Raw genomic sequence first — 25,040 nt, 5'->3', positions numbered from 1 at the left:
CAAGAAGTGTCCCTCAGAGTCTCTTTTGATGACTTTGGGATGAAAGTAATTTTATCTGATATTAAAATGGCTACTTCAGCTTGTTTCCTGAGACCATTTGCTTGTAAAATTGCCTTCCAGCCTTTTACTCTAAGGTAGTGTTTGTCTTTGACCCTTAGGTGTGTTTCCTGTAAGCAGCAAAATGTAGGGTCCTGTTTATGTATCCAGTCAGTTAGTCTATGTCTTTTTATTGGGGCATTGAGTCCATTGATGTTAAGAGATATTAAGGAATAGTGATTGTTACTTCCTGTCATTTTTGACGTTAATTTTTAAATTTGATTGGTTAACTTCTTTTGGGTTTGATGAAAGGTTGCTATCTTGCTTTTTCTAGGGTGAAGCTTGCCTCCTTGTATTGGGGTTTTCCTCCTATTTTCCTTTGTAGGGCTGGGTTTTTTGATAGATATTGGGTAAACTTGGTTTTGTAATGGAATATCTTAGTTTCTCCCTCTATGGTGATTGAGAGTTTTGCTGGATATTATAGTTTTGGCTGGCATTTGTGTTCTCTTAGAGTTTGCATGAGATCTGCCCAGAATTTTCTAGCCTTCATAGTCTCAGGTGAAAAGTCTGCCCTGATTCTGATAGGTCTTCCTTTATATGTTACTTGGCCTTTTTCTCTTACTGCCTTTAATATTCTTTCTTTGTTTAGTACATTTGGTGTTTTGATTATTATGTGACGGGAAAGATTTCTGTTCTGGTCCAGTCTGTTTGGAGTTCTGTAGGCTTCTTGTATATTCATGGGCATCTCTCTCTTTAGGTTAGGGAAGTTTTCTTCCATAATTTTATTGAAGATATTTGCTGGCCCTTTAAGTTGCAAATCTTCACTTTCATCTATGCCTATAATCCTTAGGTTTGGTCTTCTCATTGTGTCCTGGATTTCCTGGATATTTTGGGTTACAAGCTTTTTGCATTTTGCATTTTCTTTAACTGTTGAGTCCATGGTTTCTACGGAATCTTCAGCATCTGAGATTCTTTCTTCTATCTCTTGTATTCTGTTGTTGATATTTGCATCTCTGTCCCCTGATTTCTTCCCAAGGCTTTCTACCTTCAAAGTTGTCTCCCTTTGAGTTTTCTTAGTTGTTTCTACTTCTGATTTTAGATCATGGATGGTTTTGCTTAGCTCCTTCACTTGCTTGTTTGTGCTTTCCCGTAATTCTTTAAGAGATTTTTGTGTTTCCTCTTTCATGACCTCAGCTTGTTGACCAAAGTTCTCCTGTATTTCTTTAAGTGTTTTTTGCGTTTCCTCATTATTGACTTTTGTGTTCTCCTGGATTTCTTTCAGTGATTTTTGTGTTTCCCTTGCAAGGGCTTCTAACTTTTGATCCATTTTCTCCTGAATTTCTTTAAGTATGTCCTTCATGTGTTCCTGTACCAGCATCATGACCAGTGATTGTAAATTTAAATCTTGTTTTACTGGTGTGATGGGGTATCCTTTACATGCTGGTAAAGGAGAATTGGGTTCAGATGTTGCCATATTGCCTTGATTTCTGTTAGTGATGTTCATGCATTTGCCTTTTGCCATCTAGTTCTCACTGGTGTTAGTTGGTCTTGTCAATGCTGGACTTACCAGTGCAAGCTGCCCTTTCCCAGGTGGCCTCTGGTGCACAGCTTACCTCCTGCACTGCCTGGAGACAGGGTGCTGTTGCCCAGGCTGTTCAGACCCCGAAGAAGACACCTGAAGGCTCCTGCTGGGGCCTGCTGGATTCACCAGAGCCCACAGACTTCTCCATGCTGGCCGCCCAAAAACCCCTCTTGCCTCTTGCAGGACCTGGAGATGTGGTGTTGCAGCACAGGCTGATTTGGATCCGGAAGGGGAGAGGTCTGAGGGCTACAGCCAGAGGCCTCAGGACTGAAGCCTAAGCTTCGTGCCACAGTAGCAAGCTGTGCTGTGAGCTCCCACACTGTCTCTGGGTGCACACCAGGTCTCCCGCACTTCCTGGAGACCGAGTGCTGTGGCCCAGGCTGTTCAGATCCCAAAGCAGGCACCTGAAGGCTCCTTCTAGGGCCCGCTGGATTCACTGGAGCACACCAACTTCTCCCCGCTGGCCGCCCGGAAGCAGTCTCCTGAGTTTTTATTCTTAGCCATTCTGACTGGTGTAAGGTGAAATCTCAGGGTTGTTTTGATATGCATTTCTCTAATGACCAATGATTTTGAGCATTTTTTAGGATGCTTCTCAGCCATCCGAAGTTCTTCTGATGAAAATTCTTTGTTTAGTTCTGTACCCAATTTTTTAATAGGGTTATTTGACTCAACTCCAAATGGATCAAGGACCTCCATAAAAAGCCAGACAGTCTGAAGCTAATAGAAAAGAAACGGGGGAAGACCGTTGAGAACATTGGTACAGGGGGAAATTTCCTGAACAGAACACCAATAGCTTATGCTCTAAGATCAAGAATTGACAAATGGGACCTTATAAAATTACAAAGTTTCTGTAAGGCAAAGGACACCATCAAAAGGAGAAGTCGGCAACCAACAAATTGGGAAAAGATCTACATCCAACAGAGGGCTAATATACAATATATACGGAGAACTCAAGAAGTTAGACCCCAGAAAACCCAATAACCCTATCTTTTAAGATTCTTAAGGCAGACCATGGATTTATTTCTCTGTTACACTATATAAGTTATTAAAATACTTGATTGGAAGAGAGAAATAAATGTGGGCCTGTTTTGGCTCACTCATGCCCATCATTGTCAGAAATGACTAAAATTCTTTTGTATAAACTGAATATTATTTGTTGTTGGATATTTTATTTATTTATATTTCCAATGGTATCCCCTTTCCCACTTTCCCTTTCAGAAATCCCCTATTGCATCCTCTTCCCTCAACTGCTTCTATAAGGGTGCTCCCCTACCCACCCATCCATTTCCAGCTTTGTACCCTGGTATTCTCTTACCCTGGAGCATTGAGTCTTCCCAGGACCTAGGGCCTCTCCTCCCACTGATGACCAACGAGGCCATCTTCTTGCTACATATGCAACTGGAGCTATGGGTCACACCCCTGCGTACTACTTGACTGGTGGTTTTAGTCCCTGGGAGCTCTGTGGGATCTAGTTGGCTGATATTGTAATTATTCCTAAGGAGTTGCAAACCCCTTCAGCTCCTTCAGTCCTTTCTCTAACTCCTCCATTGAAGACACTATACTCAGTCTAATGGTTGGCTCTGAGCATCCACATCTGTATTTGTCAAGCTCTGGCAGAGCTTCTCAGGAGACAGCTATATCAGGCTCCTGGAAACCAGCACTTCTTGCCATCTACAATAGTCTCTGGGTTTGATGTCTTTATATGAGATGGATCCCCAGGTCAGGCAGTCTCTGCCCTTTCCTTAAGTCTCTGCTCCATGCTTTGTCTTTATATTTCCACCCTTAAGTATTTTGTTTCCTCTTTTCAGAAGGACTGAAGGACCCATATTTTGGTCTGCCTTCTTCTTGATCTTTATATCGTCTGTGAATTGCATCTTGGGTATTCTGAGATTTTGAGCTAATATGCACTTAACAGTAAGTGGTTACCATCTGTGTTCTTTTGTTCTTTTGCCTAAGAATTTCATAAAGTCACTGTTTTTAATAGCTGTGTAGTACTTCACTAGGTAAATTTGCCATGTTTTCTGTATCCATTCCTCCTTTGAAAGATATCTGGGTTCTTTCCAGCTTCTGGTTATTATAAATAAGGCTGCTATGTACAGAGTGGTACATGTGTCCTTGTTATATGTTGGAGTATCTTTTGGGTGTATACCCAGGAGTGGTGTTGCTGGGTCTTAAGGTAATACTATTTCCAGTTTTCTGAGGAACCACGAGACTGATTTCCAGAGTATTTGTACCTGCTTGCAATCCCACCAGTATCTTATGTCTCTAAATTCTCACCAGCATCTGCTATTACCTGAGTTTGTCATTCTGACTGATGTGAGGGGGAATTTTAGTGTTGTTTTGATTTGAATTTCCGTGATGACTAAGGATGTTGAGCATTTCTTTAGGTTCTTCTCAGTCATTTGGTATTCCTCAGTTGAGAATTCTTTGTTTAGCTCTGTACCCCATTTTTACTAGGGTTATTTGGTTCTCTGGAGTCTAACTTGTTGAATTCTTTGCATATATTGAATATTTGCCCACAGTGACATGTAGGGTTGGTAAAGTTCTTTCCCCAAGCTGTTTGTTGTCTTATTTTCCTATTGACAGTCTGCTTTGCCTTATAGAAGCTTTGCTATTTTTAGAGATCCCATTTGTTGAGAACTATACAAACCCTTTATGTATTTTATTTTATTTTATTTCCTTTAACAAAATAACTTTAGAGAAATAAAAGCTCTGAATTTTCTTGAAAACCTAGAGTAAAAGAAGAATAAATAGTACATTCATTTTCTGAAATGGTCCCAGGATTATTTGAAACCCCATTTCTGGCTGTTCCTTTCAGAACTTCCAGTTATATGAGAGTATACTCATGGCATTAATTTTGATGTTTCCACTAAAATAAAGAGAGAAAAAATCTTGGCATCTAGTTAATGTGCATGACCTGAATTATTATTATATATTGATTGTAATAAAAGTAGTTGTTAATGAAATGCCCATGTCTTCTAACTTTTAAGGATATTAATTATGTATGTGACTACAGTTTAGAAAATTCTGTACTGGTAAACACCAACACAAATCATTTGCCAAGTAAATAACCACTTTGTCAACAGAATTGATTTGTGCCAGTAAATTATATATATATGTCTCTGTGAAATTTTTAAGTAATACAAAATTATAATTATAATATACTTTTAGGAATTGAATCATTTTCATTGATATTTCAATTATTCACATTTCAAACATTATTCCTGTTCCAGGTTTCCCCTCCAAATGTGCCCTATTCCATTCTTCCTTCCCCTGCTTCTAGGAAGGTTCCCCCACCTCAAATCCTGCCTCACCTCCCTACCCTTACCCTATGCTATGGCACTGAGGCTCCATGGAACCAAGGGTCTCACCTACAATAGATTCTAGATAAGGCAATCCTCTACAAGATGTGCAGCTGGAGCAATGGGTTCCTCCATGGGTAAACATCCCTTGGTAGATTACTTCCTGGGAGCTCTGGGGTGGGGGGATCTGTATGAATGCTATTGTTGTTCTTCCTATAGGGTTACCAACTTATTTTTAGTAAAGAGTTCTTCTTCAATGTATATATGGGCTTTCTGTTTCTTCCTTGTCATTAAAAGCCAACCTTAGTCTATGGTGATCTGATAGGATTCATGGAATCATTTAAATTTCTTTATTAATTGAGGGTTTTTGTGTCCAATTACATGGTCAATATTGGAGATCGAGACAAGAGTTGTTGAGAAGAAGGTATATTAGTTTGTTTTAGGGTGAAATGTTCTGTACATATTTGTTTAATTCATTTGCTTCATAATGTCTCTGTGTCTCTATTTTCTGTTTTCATTGTCTGTCCACTGGTGAGAGTAGAATGTTGAAGTCTCCAATTATTCTTCTGTGAGTTTCAATGTGTTCTTTGAACTTTAGTAACATTTTGCTTCCAAATGTGAATGCAGTTGAATTTGGGGTGTAGATGTTCCCAACTGAGGGATCATCTTTGTAGATTTTTTCCTTGGTTGTGTATTAAGTGTCCTTCCTTATCTTTTTTGATAACATTTGTTTCAAAGTCTATTTCATTTGATATTAGCTTATTTCTTTTACCATTTCTTGAGAAAATATCTTACAGACTGTTAATCTGAGGTAGTGGCTGTCTTTGTCACTGAGGTGTGTTTTCTACATGTAGCAAAATTCTGATTCTTGTTTACATATATAATCTGTTAGTCTATGTCTTTTAACTGGAAAATTGAGTCCATTGGTGTTAAGAAATATTCGGGACCACTGTGCTTTGATTCCTTTTTTGTTTTTGTTTTTGTTTATTTTTGTTTTGTTTTGTTTTTAGAGGTAGAATTATGTTTGTGTAGCTATCTTCTTGTGGGTTTGCTATAAGATCAATTTCTTGTCCCCCCAGCCCCTGGGTGTAGATTTATTCCTTCTGTTCGAGTTTTACATTTACTATTCTTTGTGGAGCTGGATTTGTGGAAAATTATTTTCTTCTTCTTTTTTATTAGATATTTTCTTTATTTACACTTCTTTTTTTATTTTATTCAACATATTTTTATTTACATTTCAAATGATTTCCCCTTTTCTGGTCCCCCACTCCCCGAAAGCCACATAAGCTCCCTTCCCTCCCCCTATTCTCCCACCCACCCCTTCCCACTTCCCTGTTCTGGTTTTGCCTTATACTGCTACACTGAGTCTTTCCAGAACCAGGGGCCAATACTCCATTCTTCTTGTACCTCATTTGATGTGTGGATTATGTTTTGGGTATTCCAGGTTTCTAGGATAATATCCACTTATTAGTGAGTGCATACCATGACTGATCTTTTGAGACTGGGTTATCTCACGTAGTATGATGTTCTCCAGCTCCATCCGTTTGCCTAAAAATTTCATGAATTCATTGTCTCTAATGGCTGAATAGTACTCCATTGTGTATATATATACCACATTTTTTGCATCCATTTTTCTGTTGAGGCATACCTGGGTTATTTCCAGCTTCTGGATATTATAAATAGAGCTGCTATGAACATAGTGGAATATCTTCTTTATTCCATGCTGGGGAATCCTCTCGGTATATGCCCAGGAGTGCTATAGCAGGATCTTTTGGAAGTGATGTGCCCAATTTTCTGAGGAACCGCCAAACTGATTTCCAGAGTGGTTGTACCAATTTGCAACCCCACCAGCAGTGGAGGAGTGTTCCTATATCTCCATATCCTCGCCAACATCTGCTGTCTCCTGAGTTTTTAATCTTAGCCATTCTGACTGGTGTAAGATGAAATCTCAGGGTTGTTTTTATATGCATTTCCCTGATGACTAATGAAGTTGAGCGTTTATTAAGATGTTTCTCCATCATCCGAAGTTCTTCAGGGAAGAATACTTTGTTTAACTCTGTACCCCATTTTTAATAGGGTTATTTGGTTTTCTGGGGTCTAACTTCTTGAGTTCTTTGTATACATTGTATATTAGCCCTCTATCTGATGTAGGGTTGATGAAGATCTTTTCCCAATTTGTTGGTTGCTGATTTGTCCTTTTGATGGTGTCCTTTGCTTTACAGAAACTTTGTAATTTTATGAGGTCCCATTTGTCAATTCTTGATCTTAGAGCATACGCTATTGGTGTTCTGTTCAGGAACTATCTCCCTGTAATGATGTCCTCAAGGGTCTTCCCCAGTTTCTTTTCTATTAGCTTCAGAGTGTCTTGCTTTATGAGGTGGTCCTTGATCCATTTGGAGTTGAGCTTAGTACAAGGAGACAAGGATGGATCATTTTGCATTCTTCTGCATGTTGACCACCAATTGAACCAGCACCATTTGTTGAAAAGGCTATCTTTTTTTCCATTGGATGTTTTCTGTCCCTTTGTTGAGGATCAGGTGGCCATTAGTGTGTGGGTTCATTTCTGGATCTTCAATCCTGTTCCATTGATCTGCCTGCCTGTCACTGTACCAATAACATGCAGTTTTTAACACTATTGCTCAGTAGTATTGCTTGAGGTCAGGGATACTGATTCCCCCAGAATTTCTTTTGTTGTTTAGAATAGTTTTAGCTATCCTGCTTTTATTTTATTTTATTTTTTTTTTTTTGTAATTCCAGATGAATTTGAAAATTGCTCTTTCTAACTCTATGAAGAATTGAGTTGGGATTTTGATGGGTATTGTGGTGAATTTGTATATTGCTTTTGGCAAAATGGCCATTTTAACTATATTAATCCGGCTGATCCATGAGCTTGGGAGGTGTTTCCATTATTTGAGGTCTTTTTCCATTTCCTTCTTCAGAGTCTTAAAGTTCTTGTCATACAGATCTTTCACATGTTTGGTAAGATTCACCCCAAAATACTTTATACTGTTTGTGGCTTTTGTGAAGGGTGTCAGTTCCCTAATTTCTTTCTCAGCCTGCTTATCCTTTGAGTATAGAAAGGCTACTGATTTGCTTGAGTGGATTTTATAACCATCCACTTTGCTGAAGTTGTTTATCAGCTTTAGGAGTTCTCTAGTTGAGTTTTTTTTTGTTTTGTTTTGTTTTTTTTTGGGGGGGTCTCTTAGGTAGAATATCACATCATCTGCAAATAATTATAGTTTGATGTCTTCCTTTCCAATTTGTATCCCTTTGACCTCCTTATGTTGTCGAATTGCCCAACCTAGTACCCCAGATACAATATTGAAAATATAAGGAGAAAGGGGGCAGCCCTGTCTAGTCCCTGATTTTAGTGGGATTGCTTCAAGTTTCTCTCCATTTAGTTTGATGCTGGCTACCGGTTTGCTGTATATTGCTTTTACTATGTTTAAATATAGGCCTTGAATTCCTGTTCTTTCCAAGACTTTAAGCATGAAAGGATGCTGAATTTTGTCAAATGCTTTTTCAGCATCCAATGAAATGACCATGTGGTTTTTTTCTTTGAGTTTGTTTATGTAGTGGATTGCATTGATGGATTTCCATATATTGAACCAAACTTGCATTCCTGGAATAAAGCCTACTTGATCATGGTGGATGATCATTTTCATGTGTTCTTGAATTTGGTTGGTATGAACTTTATTGAGTATTTTTGCATTGATATTCATAAGGGAAATTGGTCTGAAGTGTTTTTCTTTGTTGGATCTTTGTGTCATTTTGGCATCAGAGTAATTGTGACTTCATAGAAGGAATTGGGTAGTGTTCCTTCAGTTTCTATTTTGTGGAATAGTTTGAAGAGTATTGGTGTTAGGTCTTCTTTGAAGGTCTGATAGAATTCTGTACTTAAGCCATCTGGTCCTGTGCTTTTTTTTGGTTGGAAGGCTTTATATAACCACTTCTATTTCTTTAGGGGTTATGGGACTGTTTAGATGACATATTTGGACCTGATTTAGTTTTGGTATTTGGTATCTGTCTAGGAAATTGTCCATTTCCTCAAGATTCTCCAGTTGTGTTGAGTATAGGCTTTTGTAGTAGGATCTGATAATTTTTTGAATTTCCTCAGTTTCTGTTGTTATATCTCCCTTTTCATTTCTAATTTTGTTAATTTGGATATTTTCTCTCTGCCCTTTGGTCAGTCTGGCTAATGGTTTATCTATCTTGTTGATTTTCTCAAAAAAAAAAAAAAAAAAAAAAAAAAAAAAAACAGCTCCTGGATTCGTTGACTCTTTTTATGATTTTCTTTGTTTCCACTTGACTGCTGAGTCAAAGTTTCCACTTTCAGCCCTGAGTTTGATGATTTCCTGTCTTCTACTCCTCCTGGGTGAATTGGCTTCTTTTTGTTCCAGGGCTTTCAGGTGTGTCATTAAGCTGCTAGTGTATGCACTCTCCATTTTCTTTTTGGAGGCACCCATGGCTATGAGTTTTCCTCTTAGGACTGCTTTCCTTCTGTCCCAAATATTTGGGTATGTTGTAGCTTCATTTTCATTAATTCTAAAAAGTCTCTGATTTCTTTTTTTGTTTTTTTCTTTGGCCAAGGTGTCATTGAGTAGATTATTGCTCAGCCTCCATGTGTATGTGGGGTTTCTGTTGTTTTTGTTTCCATTGAAGACCACTCTTACTACATAGTGATCTGATAGGAGGCATGGGATTAGTTCGATCTTCTTATATTTGTTGAGGTCTGTCTTGTGACCAATTATATGGTCGATTTTGGACAAGGTACCATGAGGTGCTGAGAAAAAGGTATATTCTTTTGTTTTAGGGTGAAATGTTCTATAAATATCAGTCAAGTCCAGTTGGTCCAAAGCTTCAAATAGTTTTATTGTGTCCCTGTTTAGTTTCTGTTTTCCTGATTGGTCCATTGAGGAGAGTGGAGTGTTGAAGTCCCCCACAATTATTGTGTTAGGTGCAATGTATGTTTTGAGCTTTAGTAAAGTTTCTTTTACGAATGAGGGTGCCCTTGCATTTGGTGCATAGATGTTCAGAATTGAAAGTTCTTCTTGGTTAATTCTTCCTTTGACCAGCAAGAAGTGTCCTTCTGTGTCTCTTTTGATGACTTTAGGTTGAAAGTCAATTTTATCTGATATTATAATGGCTACTCCCGAGACCATTGGCTTGTAAAATTGTCTTCCAGCCTTTTACTCTAAGGTAGTTTTTGTCTTTGACATTGAGGTGTGTTTCCTGTATGCAGCAAAATGTAGGATCCTGTTTCTTTTTCCAGTCTGTTAGTCTATTTCTTTTTATTGGGGAGTTGAGTCCATTGACGTTAAGAGATATTAAGGAATAATGATTATTACTTCCTGTCATTTTCAATGTTATTTTTTATATTTGAGTGGTTATCTTCTTTTGGGTTTGAGGAAAGAAGGTAACTATCTTGCTTTTTCTAGGGTGTCGCTTTCCTCCTTGTATTGGAGTTTTCCTCCTATTATTCTTTGTAGATCTGGGTTTGTAGAAAGATATTGTTTAAATTTGGTTTTGTCATGGAATATCTTGGTTTCTCCATCTATTGTGATTGAGAGTTTTGCTGGGTATAGTAGTCTTGGCTGACATTTGTGTTCTCTTAGAGTCTGTATGAGATCTGCCCAGGATCTTCTAGCTTTCATGGTCTCTGGTGAGAAGTCTGGTGTGATTCTGATAGGTCTTCCTTTATATGTTACTTGGCCTTTTTCTCTTGCTGCCTTTAATATTCTTTCTTTGTTTAGTACATTTTGGGTTTTGATTATTATGTGACAGGAGGTTTTTCTGCTCAGGTCCAGTCTGTTTGGAGTTCTGTAGCCTCCTTGTATATTCATGGGCATCTCTTTAAGTTGGGAAAGTTTTCTTCCATAATTTTGTTGAAGATATTTGCTGGCCCTTTCAGCTGTAAACCTTCACTCTCATCTATACCTATTATCCTTAGGTTTGGTTTTCTCATTGTGTCCTGGATTTCCTGGATGTTCTGGGATACAAACTTTTTGTATTTTGCATTTTCTTTGACTGTTGAGTCAATGGTTTCTATAGTATCTTTGGCATCTGAGATTCTTTCTTCCATCTCTTGTATTCTGTTGTTGATATTTGCATCTATCAGCCCTGATTTCTTCTCAAGATTTTCTATCTCTAAAGCTGTCTCCCTTTGTGATTTCTTAGTTGTTTCTACTTCTGATTTTAGATCCTGGATGGTTTTGCTTGGCTCCTTCACTTGCTTGTTTGTGTTTTCCTTTAATTATTTAAGAGATTTTTGTGTTTACTCTTTCATGACTTCTGCTGTTTGACTCACTTTCTCCTGCATTTCATTAAGCTTTGTGTGTGTGTGTGTGTGTGTGTGTGTGTGTGTGTGTGTTTCTTCTTTATTGGCATCTACTCTTGAGCCTTATTCTCCTGAATTTCTTTAAGTGTTTTTTGTGTTTCCATTATACGGGTTTCTAGCTTATTCATGTTCCCCTGTATTTCTTTAAGATATTCATTTATGTCCTTTTTGTGTTCTTCTAGCAGCATCATGAACAGTGATTTTAAATCCAAATCTTATTTTTCTGGTGTGTTTGTCTAATTAGGACTTGCTGATGTTGGAGAGTTTGATTCAGATGCTGCCATATTGCCTAGGTTTCTGTTAGTAGCGTTCCTGAATTTGCCCTTTGCCATCTTGTTATTTCTGGCATTAGTTGGTCTTGTCTCTGGCTGGTATTTGTGCCTCCTGTGAGGCTCTATGGTTATTTCTGCAACACTGGATGGCTGGGTTTCCCCTGTTACAGATTGCTAATGTGCTGCCCTTCTCTTGGGTGCTCTTGCAATCCTAGTGTGCCTTGCCCCAGGTTGTCTGTGTAAACCAAACGGTGCTCGTTTTCTCCTTCAGTGAGTGCTGACTGATGGTCTATGCTGCTTCAAGACCTTTTTTGAGTGCTGGTCACTCTGCTGGGCAGCCTATCTCCCAACCGGGTTGGTGTACACAAGGCTAGCCTAGCTGCTGAGGCCCTGAGTCTAGGCAAATACCTGGCAGGCTAAGGCCTTAGCAAAGTTCCCCTCGGGCTATGACTGTTAATTGGTTCTGTCAGGTGGCCAGGATGGTGGTTTCATGTGGTCCATGAAAGTGCTGGGAGAGTCTGCTAGGCTAACAACCTCCTGGCCAGGTTAGCACACAGATGGCCCACCGAGCAGCCCAGGGCCTGGGGGCATTCCAAGGCCTGACTCTCTTAGACTCCCCCCCCCCAGCTATGTTAGCCTCAGGCTATGACTCTTAGCTGACTTTGCCTACTAGAACTCTCTGGCATCCTATAGTCAAAATGGGGGCTTATGGGACTTTCGGGGAGTGGGGGGCTAGAAAACGGGAAATCATTTGAAATGTAAATAAAAAATATATCGAATAAAAAAAAAAATCAAATAGACTTAAAAAACATGGCAGAGCGTGAGCCGGGCCGGGCAAACAACCTCCTGGCCCGGTTTGCACATTGATGGCCCCTGAACAGCCCTGGTCCTGGGTGCAGGCCAATGCCCGTCAGGCTTAGTCCCCCAATGTTGGCCTTGAGTTATATTTGCGTACCTCAGTCTGCCTGATTTCTCTGGCGCCTGAGATCCAAGATGGAGGAGAGACTCTTGTAACTGACTGGCAGGAGGCAGATGTTCTGATGTGGCTTCTGTGTGGTGAAATGTGCTGTAAATCTGCCACAGCTTGTAGCCCGACTGGCCAGCAAAGGTCAGTGGTAGCGGGCACAATGCCTGCCTGGACCCTGTCACCTTGGTTCCACTGCTGATAGCCTTTCCACAGGGTCAGTTGCCGCTGTTGCTGCTGCTGCGGCTACTCCCTTCCTTCCTTTTTTCCTTCCTTCTTTCCTCCCTTCCTTCCTTTTTATGTGGGTTTTTGGGAGATAAAACTCAGGCCTGTGTGCTTGCAATGCCAGTGCTTTACCCACTGTGCTTCCATCCCAGTCCTATAGCCATATTTCTTAAAGGATATCAGAAATCTGGAGCCTGCCCTGTGTGTGACAGTAATTGTAGCTCAGGCAGGAATCACGTTTTCTTCTAGTCAGGTGAGGTCTCAGGAGTAGACTGGAAAGAAAACAGGATTCAGGGAGCCATGGACAACTTCAGCTGGAAAGGAGCCTCTCTCAAAAATTATTTTTTTTAATTTGGTTTGGCCATGGAATATTTTGATTTCTTCATCTATGATAATTGATAGTTTTGCTGGGTATAATAGCTTGGGCTGGCATTTTCCTTCTCTTAGGGTCTGTATGAAATCTGCAGAAGATATTCTGGCTTTTAGAGTCTCTGTTGAGAAGTCTGGGGTAATTCTGATTGGTCTGCCTTTATATGTTACTTGATCTTTTCCCCTCATGAGTTTTAACATTCTTTCGTTGGTGTTTTAATTATTAACTGACAGGAGGAATTCTTTTCTGGTCCAATTTTTTGGAGTTCTGTTGGCTCCTTTTATGATTATGGACATCTCTTTCTTTAGGTTAGGGAATTTTTCTTCTACAATTTTGCTAAAGGTTTTTACTGGCCCTTTAAGTTGGGGATCTTTGCTCTCTTCTACACCTATTATCTTTAGGTTTGATCTTCTCATTTTGTCCTGGATTTTCTGGATGTTTGGGGTTAGGAGCTTTTTGCCTTTCGAATTTTCTTTGACTTTTGTGGCAATGTTTTCTGTAGTATCTGCTGTACCTGAGATTCTCTCCTCTATCTCTTATATTCTGTTGGTGATGTTTGCATCTATGACTCCTGTTCTTTTTCCTAGGTTTTCTATCACCAATGTAGTCTCACTCTGTGATTTCATTATTGTTTCTATTTCCATTTTTAGATTTTAGATGTCCTTGTTCATTTCCTTTGCCTGCTTGATTGTGTTTGTTTTCCTGTAATTCTTTAAGGGGTTTTTGTGTTTCCTCTTTAAAGACTTCTGCCTTTGTACCTGTATTCTCCCTTATTTCTTTAAGGGATTTATTTATGTCCTTATAGTTGGTCTTTGCACTGTGTACTGCCTTTTTCTTTTTTCTTGTCTTTCTTTCTTTCTTTCTTTCTTTCTTTCTTTCTTTCTTTTTTTTTTTTTTTTAGCATTTCACTATTTTGTCATTTATTGCTGGGAGCCAGCCCCAGCAGAGGTGCTTCTTCTTGGTTCTTATGGAAAATTTAGGGTGGCTGTATAGTATAAACTATACTTGTCTATGTCTAAGTTTCTATGCTTGTGTAGCTGACCTGCCTTCCATTTTCCTCTGACACCAGAACAGCAGGACATTAGGCAAAGGATTAGTTGCTAGAGCCTTTTCCCTATTGTCCAGATGCCTCTTGCTTGTCTGTCTAGTGGGACATTAGGAGCAATAAACTTCTATTGACCCAGAAGAAGAGAATAACACTTGCAGAAAGAAAAACTTCTACATAAATAAAATTGCATAATGTCACATAAATTCTTACATACAGCTTGCAACATTCATATTTTCACACAAACTCAGCTGGGCCAAGCTTGGATGCATTCTCAAAATTTCATACTTACACACACACACATGCATACATTCTCACAATTACATACTTACACACACATCCATACTTACATATGCATATGGAGCAAAAGGCCAAGCACTGGTGCAGAAAGAACTCCCTCATTCTGGATGAAAAATGGACTCCAATATTTTTGTATTGAGAAAGAAAAGGGTTCCACCTTTTTAATGCTAAATGAATTAAATCCATGTTTGTAAGAAAAAAGCGTTGTTTCTCTTAATAAGACTCAGCCTGTCTTGTCCTTACTGTGGGACCTCTCCTGTCCCATGGTAAGGAGAAGCCTGCCTGCTCTTTTTACTCTCTGCAATATCTTCTTTTTTCCTCTTGTCCTCCACCTCCTGCACATTGTTCTCTTAGTTATTTTATGTTACCTACAGTTTCTAAGTTAGTCCACTCTCCATTCTCCTTCTATTCTTGTTCTCTTCTGACTAAAACTTTTCCTCAGTTAAGATCTTCTCTCAGCCTCTGTTCCTCTCATGTAAACTCTTCTAGTTTCTCTTCTTTTTGTCCTCAGCCCTTAAACATCTCTCAGAATACATGATTGCATGTTACAAATTTCATCATGAGTTAAAACATAACGCCAAGTCATAAATAAAATATAAGTTCACAACAGAGTATATTTACATGCATATCCATTAGGAGTTATTGTCTAGCTAGATATCTATCATTTGTCTTCTCTACAGATTCATAGAAAGTTTAAAATCATAACTAAATTATAAGTGAAGTTTTTTATAAATTAACCCCATCAATATTTTATCTTCACTCCTGGCACCTATAATAAATTGTTAGGTCCCTTTTTATGACCTTTGATTAATTGTTTTACAACTTCTTGGAATATGCTGTAACTAGGAGAAAGTCTGTTTGCCATCTAAGAGCAATTAACTTGTGACACTTGGGAGACTGACAGAATTCTCATTGCAATTTTGACTATCAGAAAAGGACCTAGTAGAAGTCCCATTATAAAAGAACTTAATAATCACTGATATAATATTAGGAATTCTTATAGGATCATCATTAAAACTTAAGTCACCCATTGCTCTACATAGCATCACTATAAGACAGTACATCTTGGTGGTTCTGCAGAGATCTGCTCCAAAGGGCACTGCTATTACTTATTGATTACTATGTATGTTTAATAATAACAGTAAAAGCATATTAATAGCAGTAATCTTTCATAAAATTAGTGCCACACACCCTTGATGAATGTGGGCTCACCTGTCACAGATCATATAATAATCTGAAGCAGGCATTTCAGGATGATCACCTGCTAGTATATCAGCTTGTCCTATTTTGGCTCCTGACACCTCCTCTCTTCAAATAATATAAATGAACCATACATATCTCCCTTTGAGCAGTCCTGATGGCAGACCCTAGGTCTTTCAAGATGACTGGAAGAAGAAACAATACCAAAATAACCAATCCTATAATAATTCCCAAATTTATAAGAAAATTCCATAAAGAATTATCTTTAACAAAATTTATGTTTGATTTTGAAAAATAATCAGCCAATTTTGCTGCTGAAAAACTCTTCAGTCTGGAGTGACTGATAGCACTGATCTGGGAATGTAAAGTGTTCATATCAACAGCAAGTTGAATTGTTCCACACACCATGTATCTGTTTCTAGGACATTTCTGATTCATTGTAGGGCAGAGAGGTGACATAAATCCATTTATAATTGGCATGGCATGAGGTAGTTAAATGTGTTTTAATATTTGGAATCTGAGTTCCTATGAAAAGGTTGGCTTCATCCAAATCATATTCTATCTGTCAAACTTCTATTAATTCTATCCTGAGTCATCAATGCTAAACAAAAATTTTTGTCAATGAATTTAAAAAGGTAGCAGTGTATATCTGTTGGACTAGGGAGGCAGCAGAAATTGCAACTGATCCTAAGATAGCAATTAAGACAGTAATGTCTAACATAAGCCCAGTGATGAATCTCTTAGATCATGATAATAAAATTGACAGTCTATACCAAGGCAGACGAAGCAAAAGCATTACATCAATGTTATGAGAAAGCAATTGGTGACAAAACATAAAGTAGCTAGTATACAATGAGAAAAAATATTATGATACAATGGGGAAGTTATCCAATTGGTCAAAGAAACATTCTAGGAGAAAATGATACATAATAGATTTATATTTAACAATTTTTATCCTTGTATCCTCCCGGTATATAATTAAATGTACAATTAGATGCAATCAGGAACTATATCTTCAGTTTCTTCTTTTTCTGCAGTCTCTGTCTTGGTGGAGAGTTTGCAGATGATGATGGCTCTGAAGTATGCTTGAAGAAGTGACAGGTATGGAAGTCTCTGTCCATGGAGAAGGCCTGCCACAATCAATTGGTCTGGCATCTACAGGGTCCTGTAAATATATAAACAGAGCTTCTCCCTGAAAATCATCCAGTCTTTTTTATTATCCAGTTAGTAGGTCTTCATTTTAGAAGAGGCTCGAAATGTTTAGAAATGAACTTTTTCTTTTTTATAACATATTATAAGGAGATGAACAATTATGATTTTATTTTGTAATTTAGATGCCTATATCTTTTAAGGTCTGATGAGATCACTTTACAATAGCATGTCTCTGTGAATTATAGGAGATGTCAATAGAATATTAGAAACTAAAAGTCAAACACCAATTTTAAAGGGCTTTTTAAGTTTTTTTTAAAAGGCATTGTCTGATTTTTGAGCCATTGGCATATCCAAGATTATAAAATAATGAAACAAACACTGTATCATATCTTTGAAAGCTTTCCTAAGTTAAGAAAAAGCATAAATAGTAATAAGACTTAAGTGTACAAACGTACAGGAATAAAGGGTAACTTTCCAAAAGACAGGACATATATAACATTTGTCTGTTTTAAATCATGAGGTCACAAGCTCATCAGGGGTTAATTCTCAAGCTTAGCTAACAGCTGTGCAGGAATTCAAGAGCAGTTTCACTAAGTGATACAGTGATTTGCAATGTAAAACTTGGAAAGGCACCAAGCTTTTTTTTAAAGAAATTAAATCAATCCTTGCCTTCATGTATAGGACCCATACATGAGGAGCCTGAGGTAGGTTCCTCACACTGTACGAGCTAAGAACTATATTTTCCATAGCCTCTATCAGATGCGCAACAGATTCCTCAAAATGTTTTTCTGTATAATATTAGCATGCCTTATAATAAGGGTATCTCTATTAGGCAAGTATTTCCATGCTTCTAAGTTGTAGCTGATTATTCTTACTAGAGCTTTCTATGCCTTTTTTTTTTTTAGTCCAGATTTTTTATATATCCATCCACAGTAAAAATTCATCTTTAGTTAGATAGGCTCTGGCTTTTTAAAACTGATCACGAGGAGTCATAAGCAATTTAAATGACAAAGGTTCCCATAAGTGATCCTTTTCTTCTTTGTTATTCTCCATACTCACTGGGAAACAGCCTACTAATTCATCCAGTTGCTGAGTTTGGAATGCACCAAAGTAAATCTGGCAGTCCTCTTTGCTTTCTTTTTACATTTTTCAGGGCATCTTGAGGAATGACTTATATTTAAATGTTGCATGGTAGGCCACTCATATTTATGATATTTTGCTAACTTCTTTTCTGATTCTGATTCCTCCTCTGAGGTTGATTTTTCCTCTTCTGAACCATCACTACTCTCTCCTGAACTACTTTTCTCAGACTTTTCTGTAGAGCTATAAATATTTTTCTTAGATCCTGAGCAAGACTGTCGTAATGGAGTCTGCTCATGAGGAGGTAAATCCAGTGAGTGTCTCTTGGGCATCTAAGGCCCTTTTGTCATCTGCTAATGTTTCCTTAAATTCATTCCAAATAGCAAGTGCTTTAAGGAGTACAGTCACGCTAGGTACATTTTCATGAGTACTCCATAGCCTCAATAATACTGTCAGTCCTTGGGACCTCCTCTTGAGTTGGATCCAAATTTGGCTTGTTGCTGAACCTTCTTTCCCTCAGGTTCTTCTCCATTTCTATCCCTACAGTTCTTTCTGACAGGAACAAATATGCTCCAGAGTTTTAACTGTGGGATGACAATTTCCTTCTCTCACTTGATGCCCTGTCTTCCTGCTGGAGGTGGGCTCCATAATTTCCCTTACCCTACTACCAGCATTTCATCTAACATCCTTCCCTTTGTTCCATTGCTGGTGGGATTGCAAACTGGTACAAGCACTCTGGAAGTCAATCTGGAAGTTCCTCAGAAAGTTGGAAATAGATTGACCTGAAGAACCAGCAATACCACTCTTGGGAACATACCCAAAGGATGCCCCCACCCAGCCACAGGAACATGAGTTCCACTATGTTCATAGCAGACTTATCTGTGATAGCCAGAAGCTAGAAATGACCCAGATGTCCCATGACCAAATATTAGATACAGAAAATGTGGTTCTTTAACACAATGGAATACTACTCAGTTATTAAGAATGAGGACATCCTTAGATTTAGAGGCAAATGGATGTAATTAGAAAGTATCATTCTGAGTGACGTAACTTAGATCCAAATGAACATGCATGGTATGAACTTACTAATATGTGGATATTAGCTAATAAATAAATAAATGATGAGAGAGAGAGAGAGAGAGAGAGAGAGAGAGAGAGAGAGAGAGAGAGAAAGAGAGAGGAGAGGATACCCAAGATAGAGTCCACAGAATTAGAAAAGGTAAACAAAATGAAGCGGCCAATTGAGGACTCCTCAGTCTCCCTTGGGAGGGAGAAGAAAGCAATCACAAGTGGGAAAAGAAGGGAGAGAGAGACCTGGGAGGAAAATTGGATGGGGGGGGGGGACAGAATAACCTGATCTATTATTGGATGAGGAAAAAGAACTGAAGCCCTGAGGGCGAGCAGAATGCAAGGAAACAGGAAACCGTGGGGGAATCACTCCAGAATGCATTTTGCATTTTATTTGACTCTTGTGTTAATGTTCTCTATGTTATCTTCTACATCTGAGATTCTCACTTCTATCTCTGTATTCTGTTCACAATGCTTGCATCTAGGATTCCTGGTCTCTTTCCTAGGATTTCTATCTCCATACTTGTCTCGCTTTGTGATTTCTTGACTGTTTCCAATTTCCTTTTTTTTATCTTGGATGGTTTTGTTCAATTCATTCACCTGTGTGGTTGTGTTTTCCTTTATTTCATAAAGGAATTTATGTGTTTTCTCTATAAGGGCATCTATCTGTTTCCCTGTATTCTGTGTTTTTTAAGGGAGTTATTTATGTACTTCTAAAGTCCTGTATCACCAATATCAAATGTTATTTTAGATCAGAATCTTGATTTTCAGGTGCGTTGGGGTATCCAGGACATGCTGTAGTGGTAGATCTGGATTCTTATGATGCCAAATAGCACTGGTTTCAGTTGCCTGTGTCCTTTCACTTGTCTCTTATCATCAGGTTATCTCTGGTGTTAGTTGGCCTTAATACCTTTGACTGTAGCTTGTCCCTCCTATTAGCCCGTGATCCTGTGTATGTCAGCACTCCTGGGGGGCAAAGGGTCAAGCTTTCTTCTGGGTGTCAGCACTTTTGGCTGAGATTGGGTTACAGATGGCTGTAGCAGTGTTTGCTCCCAGGTGTAGTTGGAAACTAGCTATGTTCCAGGCTTTCCTGTAGTGCTTATGTCCGCTGTGCCCTAGGGCTGGTTCCACTTAGGCCAGGTATTGGGGAGGTAGTGATGGTCTCACCTATGAGCACGGGTGTGTCAACACTCCTTGGAGACAAGCTTTCTCTTGGCAGGATTGTGGTGCAGAGTGCTGTAGCACAGGGTGCACAGGGAAACCAGAAGCAGGAATTGAATATTTCTAAGAGACATAGCTGTACATTTATGTCAAAGGAAGACCCCCCCCTTTTTTTAATAAAAATAAGATGATTGACCCTGTTTCTTGTTGTCTACAAGAAGTTGATAGTAGAATCTGTTGCTGGATATACCACATATTTCATATACAAAACTTTAAAAAATAATAACCTAATGATAAGATGTTTTTCAGAAAATACTCTCTTTCCCATTCATGACATTCAAAGCAGAGACTCATAAGTTGCCATTCAGCTTAGATTAAGTAACTACTTGGTGTTCAGTCCTAAATAAGACTTACATATCACTATGGTTGAGGGCAAAGAACATTATAGATATAGTAATCCAAAGTTGTTAAGAGCCAGAGATCAGACTTATTATGAAATGTCAACAGATGTGATGTGACAGGGTTATTTTAAGAATGATCACACAGCAACTATGAATTTCTATACTAGACAAGGTACCACCTACCTCTTCCCCCCCCCCCCCCCGGAAAGTATAACATGGAAGTAGTAGGAATTACTGGGAAGAATAAGGAGGTCATGAGGAGAGAGAGAGATGAGTAAAGGTCATATGGCTAAACATATTAACACTTCATGCTATATAGAATATAGTTATCAAATGTAAAACTACGAAAATATAATAAGACTGGAAAATATAAAATTGGGTTCTCAAAAAATTGATAACCAAATTTTTTCAAATATTGAATGCATTCAAAATGCATCTAAAATTTTCAGCACAAAACCTTAAAACATCATCTTATCAAATTTTAAGCCATAGAGTGTATTTTGTTAATTCCTAAAATAAGCATATTCTTAGATATTATACAATATATTAATGTTTAATAATATTCCTTAATTTATATTTAATTCATGATTCTTGATAATTTAATTATTATAACTGCACACATAAAGAAAAATGTAACACAATTGACAGCTGAAGTAGAACTTTGACAGTTATGTAGTTGCTGAACGATTTTTTCATCTGCTACTTAAAGTTTGGTTACTGCAAACTGAATTCAGATTAATGTTTGAAGTGTGTGTGTGTGTGTGTGTTCACTCTTCCACATATGCAAGCTAATTTGTCTGGTTCAGCTCAATAAAACGTTTTGCAGAATAAATGTCAACCATACATCTTGTGTTAAATAATCATAACAGAATAAACATGAGCATGCAGATTCAATTATATTCACTCAATCAAAAACATCACCTGCCATGATTGTTTAAAAGGAATATAAGGATCCTTCACAATATATACTAATATACACTACAAGATAGAAAAAAGATAATAATGTTATGTTCTCAAGTTAATTAAAATTTTAATTTCATTAACTTATTTCACATCCCTGTAGCAATTTCTCCTCCCTCCTCTCTTCCCAATCCTCAGCCCTCTCTCCTTACCTTCACTACCATCCACTACTCATCCAATTCTCTTCAGAAATGAGAAATCCTCCCATGAATGTCAATCAGCTCTAGCATATCAAGTTGAAGTAAGACTAGGATCATCCTTCCTTATTGAGGCTAGATGAGACAATCCAATGGGAGAAAATAGACCCAACAGCAGACAACAGTGGCAAAGACAGCCCATGCTCCCACTATTATGAGTCCAACTAAGCTATACAAATGTAACATATGGGGAGAGGGCCTAGGTCAGTCCAAATCAAGACCCTCTTTGTGTTTTAGTGGCATGAGCTGTCACTTGAGTTTTTCATCTTAGTTATTCTGCCCAGTGTAAGATAGAGTCTCAGAGTCATTTTGTTTTATATTTTACTAATGGCAAAGATGTCAAAGATTTGTTTAAGCATTTCTTTGCCATTAGAGATTCCTCTATTGAAAATTCTCTGTTTATATCTATATCAATTTTTAATTGTGATATTTGGCTTGTTGATGTGTAGTTTCTTGAATTCTTTTCATATTTTAAATGTTAGCCCCATGTCGGATGTGGTGTTGGTAAAATTATTTTCCCAGTCTGCAGGCTCCCATTTTGTCCCTTTTACAGTGCCCTTTGCCTTACTGAAGCTTTTGAGTTTCATGAGGTCCCATTAATTAATGCCCGTGAGATTTGTGTTTTGTTCAATAAATTGTTTCCTATGCCAATGCATTCAAGGCTGTCTGCCATTTTCTCTTTTATCAAGTTTAGTATATCTGGATTTGCCTTAAGGTATGTGATCTACTTGAACCTGAATTTTGTACACAATTATGAATATGAGTTTATCTGTATTTATGTCCATATAGATATCAGTTGGACCAACACAGTAAGGTGAAGGTGTTTCTTTATTCCATTGTATTATTTTGGTTTCTTTCTCAAAAATCATGGGTTCATAGAAGGATGGATTTATTTCTGTGTCTTTTACATGATTCCATCCATCAACCTCTGTTTTAATACAAATACCCCATTTCCCTTCCCCTGCTTCTGTGAGGATGTTCCCCCACCTACCTACCACTCCTGCCTCCTTGCCCTGGCATTCCCTTACACTGGGGCATCAAGCCTCACAGGAGCAAGTGCCTCTCCTCCAGTTGATGGTTGACAAGGCCATCCTCTGCTACACATGCCATAGATCCCTCCATGTATATACCTTGGTTGGTGGTTTGGTCCCTGGGAACTATTGGGGGTCTACTTGGTTAATATTTTTATTCTTCCTATGGGATTGCAAAATTCTTCAGTAACTTGAGTGCTTTCTTTAATTGCTCTATTGGGGAACCCGTGCTCAGTCCAATGATTTGCTGCAAGCATCAGCCTCTGTATTTGTCAAGCTCAGACAGAACCTTTCAGAAGACATCTATATCAAGCTCCTTCTCATCATACACTTCTTAGCACTAGGGTATGGGTTTAGTGACTGCATATGAGCTAGAATCCCAGGTGGGGCAGTATTGGAATGGCCTTTCCTTCAATCTTTGCTCCATACTTTGTCTCCAAATTTCTTTACATGAGTATTTTGCCCCCCTCCCTTCTAAGAAAGAACGAAGCATCCACACTTTGGGCTTTTTCTTGAGCTACATCTGTTGACCAGTTTTCAGCTTCTGTTATTACATCTTGTTTGCTAAAGATTTTCTCTTCCATTTCTTGTAATGTTGATAATGATCATATATGTAAGACCTTTAAATTTTCCTATATCTTTCATCTTCAGGATTTCCTCAATTTGTGTTTTCTATATTGTATGCATTTCTACTTTCAGTACTTGAACAGTTTTCTTCATTTCCTTCACTGGTTTGCTTATATTTTCCTGGAATTTTTTATAGGGAAATATTTGTTTCTTCTCCAAAGCTTCTGTCCTCTTTGTAAGATTGGATTTAGAGTAATTTTCTTTTCAGCTGTGTTGGAATATCCAAGGCTTCCTATAATAATAATGATGTACTCTGGTAGTGCCATATTGCCCTGTCTATTATTGCCTGTGTTGGATCTCTAATTATCGAAGTACATATATGACATCTGGGGTTCTAGGTAGCTACATGGACTCTGCTAGTACTGCATGTCTTCAAGTAAAGCTGAACCATTCTGGAAATGATATGGGGCAGAATAAGGAGCTTACATGATGGGATGGAGTTTGGACTGATGAGTATCCTTTAAGGACAATTAATAAAGTTCTTAAATCAAAAGACAATAAAGGGAAATTTGTGAACAATTTTCATTATTGTCTAAAACTTTTACTGGAACTAAGCAAAAATTACTTCCTTAGTATTTAGAACATCATGTGGGTAAATGCACATGTATATATATGCATATGCACACATGTCAGCAAGTATTATGTCACTATAAAGTTAGATGCTTCATTTTGTTTAATGCTTTTCTGAATATACCAAATATAATAATGTTTTCATTTCTTTCTTTCTTTCTCTTTCTTTCTCTTTCTTTCTTTCATTATTCTTTAAACAATACAAGGCTAACCATTTTCAGAATAAAGATCATTGTAGATCTTGACTTTCTCCCCAGTTCATTGTTATTTCAGTTAGTCATCCAAAAATTATGATTAATCATATTTTCTTTTAATTTCAAATACTCTGTATGTTAAACAAATTGGGTTTGGATGAGATGGGGATTTAAAACTCTTTTACCCTTATAAGAAAAGAAGACTATAGAAAGCATAAAAGGATTGTAGAGTACTAAGTGAAATCAACAGGAATTCTAGTAAAGAAGATACATGTCAATAATTGTCACTGTGTCCCCCAACACCAGTTACAAAAATGGTTCTCACAAAGTAGTCAAACTATGTATTTCGCACTCCTGGCATTCTCACAACTAAGAGAGTATATTTGTACTATTTCTAGCCATTGCATTAAAGGTTCTAATAATACTAACTTTGCAAAACCAATTCTGGGACAGATTTGAGGATACAGCTCATTTGTAAGAATGCTTGTCTTACTTCCATAAAGCCCTGTCTTCTGTCCTAAGCATCACATGCACTAGACATTATGGTGCATAGATATTATTCCAGCACATAGGAGGTATACGCAGAGGATCAGTTCAAGGTCATGATTGAGTACTTAGTGAACACAAAGGCAGACAGAGTTACATGTGCTGACATATTAAAACATACAAGAATGAAAATAATGTAATACAAATATGAAATACAGGAATGAAAGAATAAAGGACTGAAGAATTATGAGACTAATAGGCAGAAAAACAAAAGAAATATTTTCATTTCATCTACTTTTTACATGTGAAAATGTATTGCCTTCATCATGTAAAACTAGTAATTTGGATGAATATGTTAAATATTCTACTACTGAAAGTTTGTCTTAGTTGGGGATTTTATTGCTATGATAAAGCATCATCATTAAAAGCAACTTGGGAGGAGAGATTTTATTTTATCTTACCATAAACACATAACATAAT

The sequence above is a fragment of the Apodemus sylvaticus genome, chromosome 12 (genome assembly GCF_947179515.1).
Source record: "Apodemus sylvaticus chromosome 12, mApoSyl1.1, whole genome shotgun sequence".
NCBI classification, from domain to species: Eukaryota; Metazoa; Chordata; class Mammalia; order Rodentia; family Muridae; genus Apodemus; species Apodemus sylvaticus.
Note: the sequence above shows the minus strand (reverse complement) of the source record.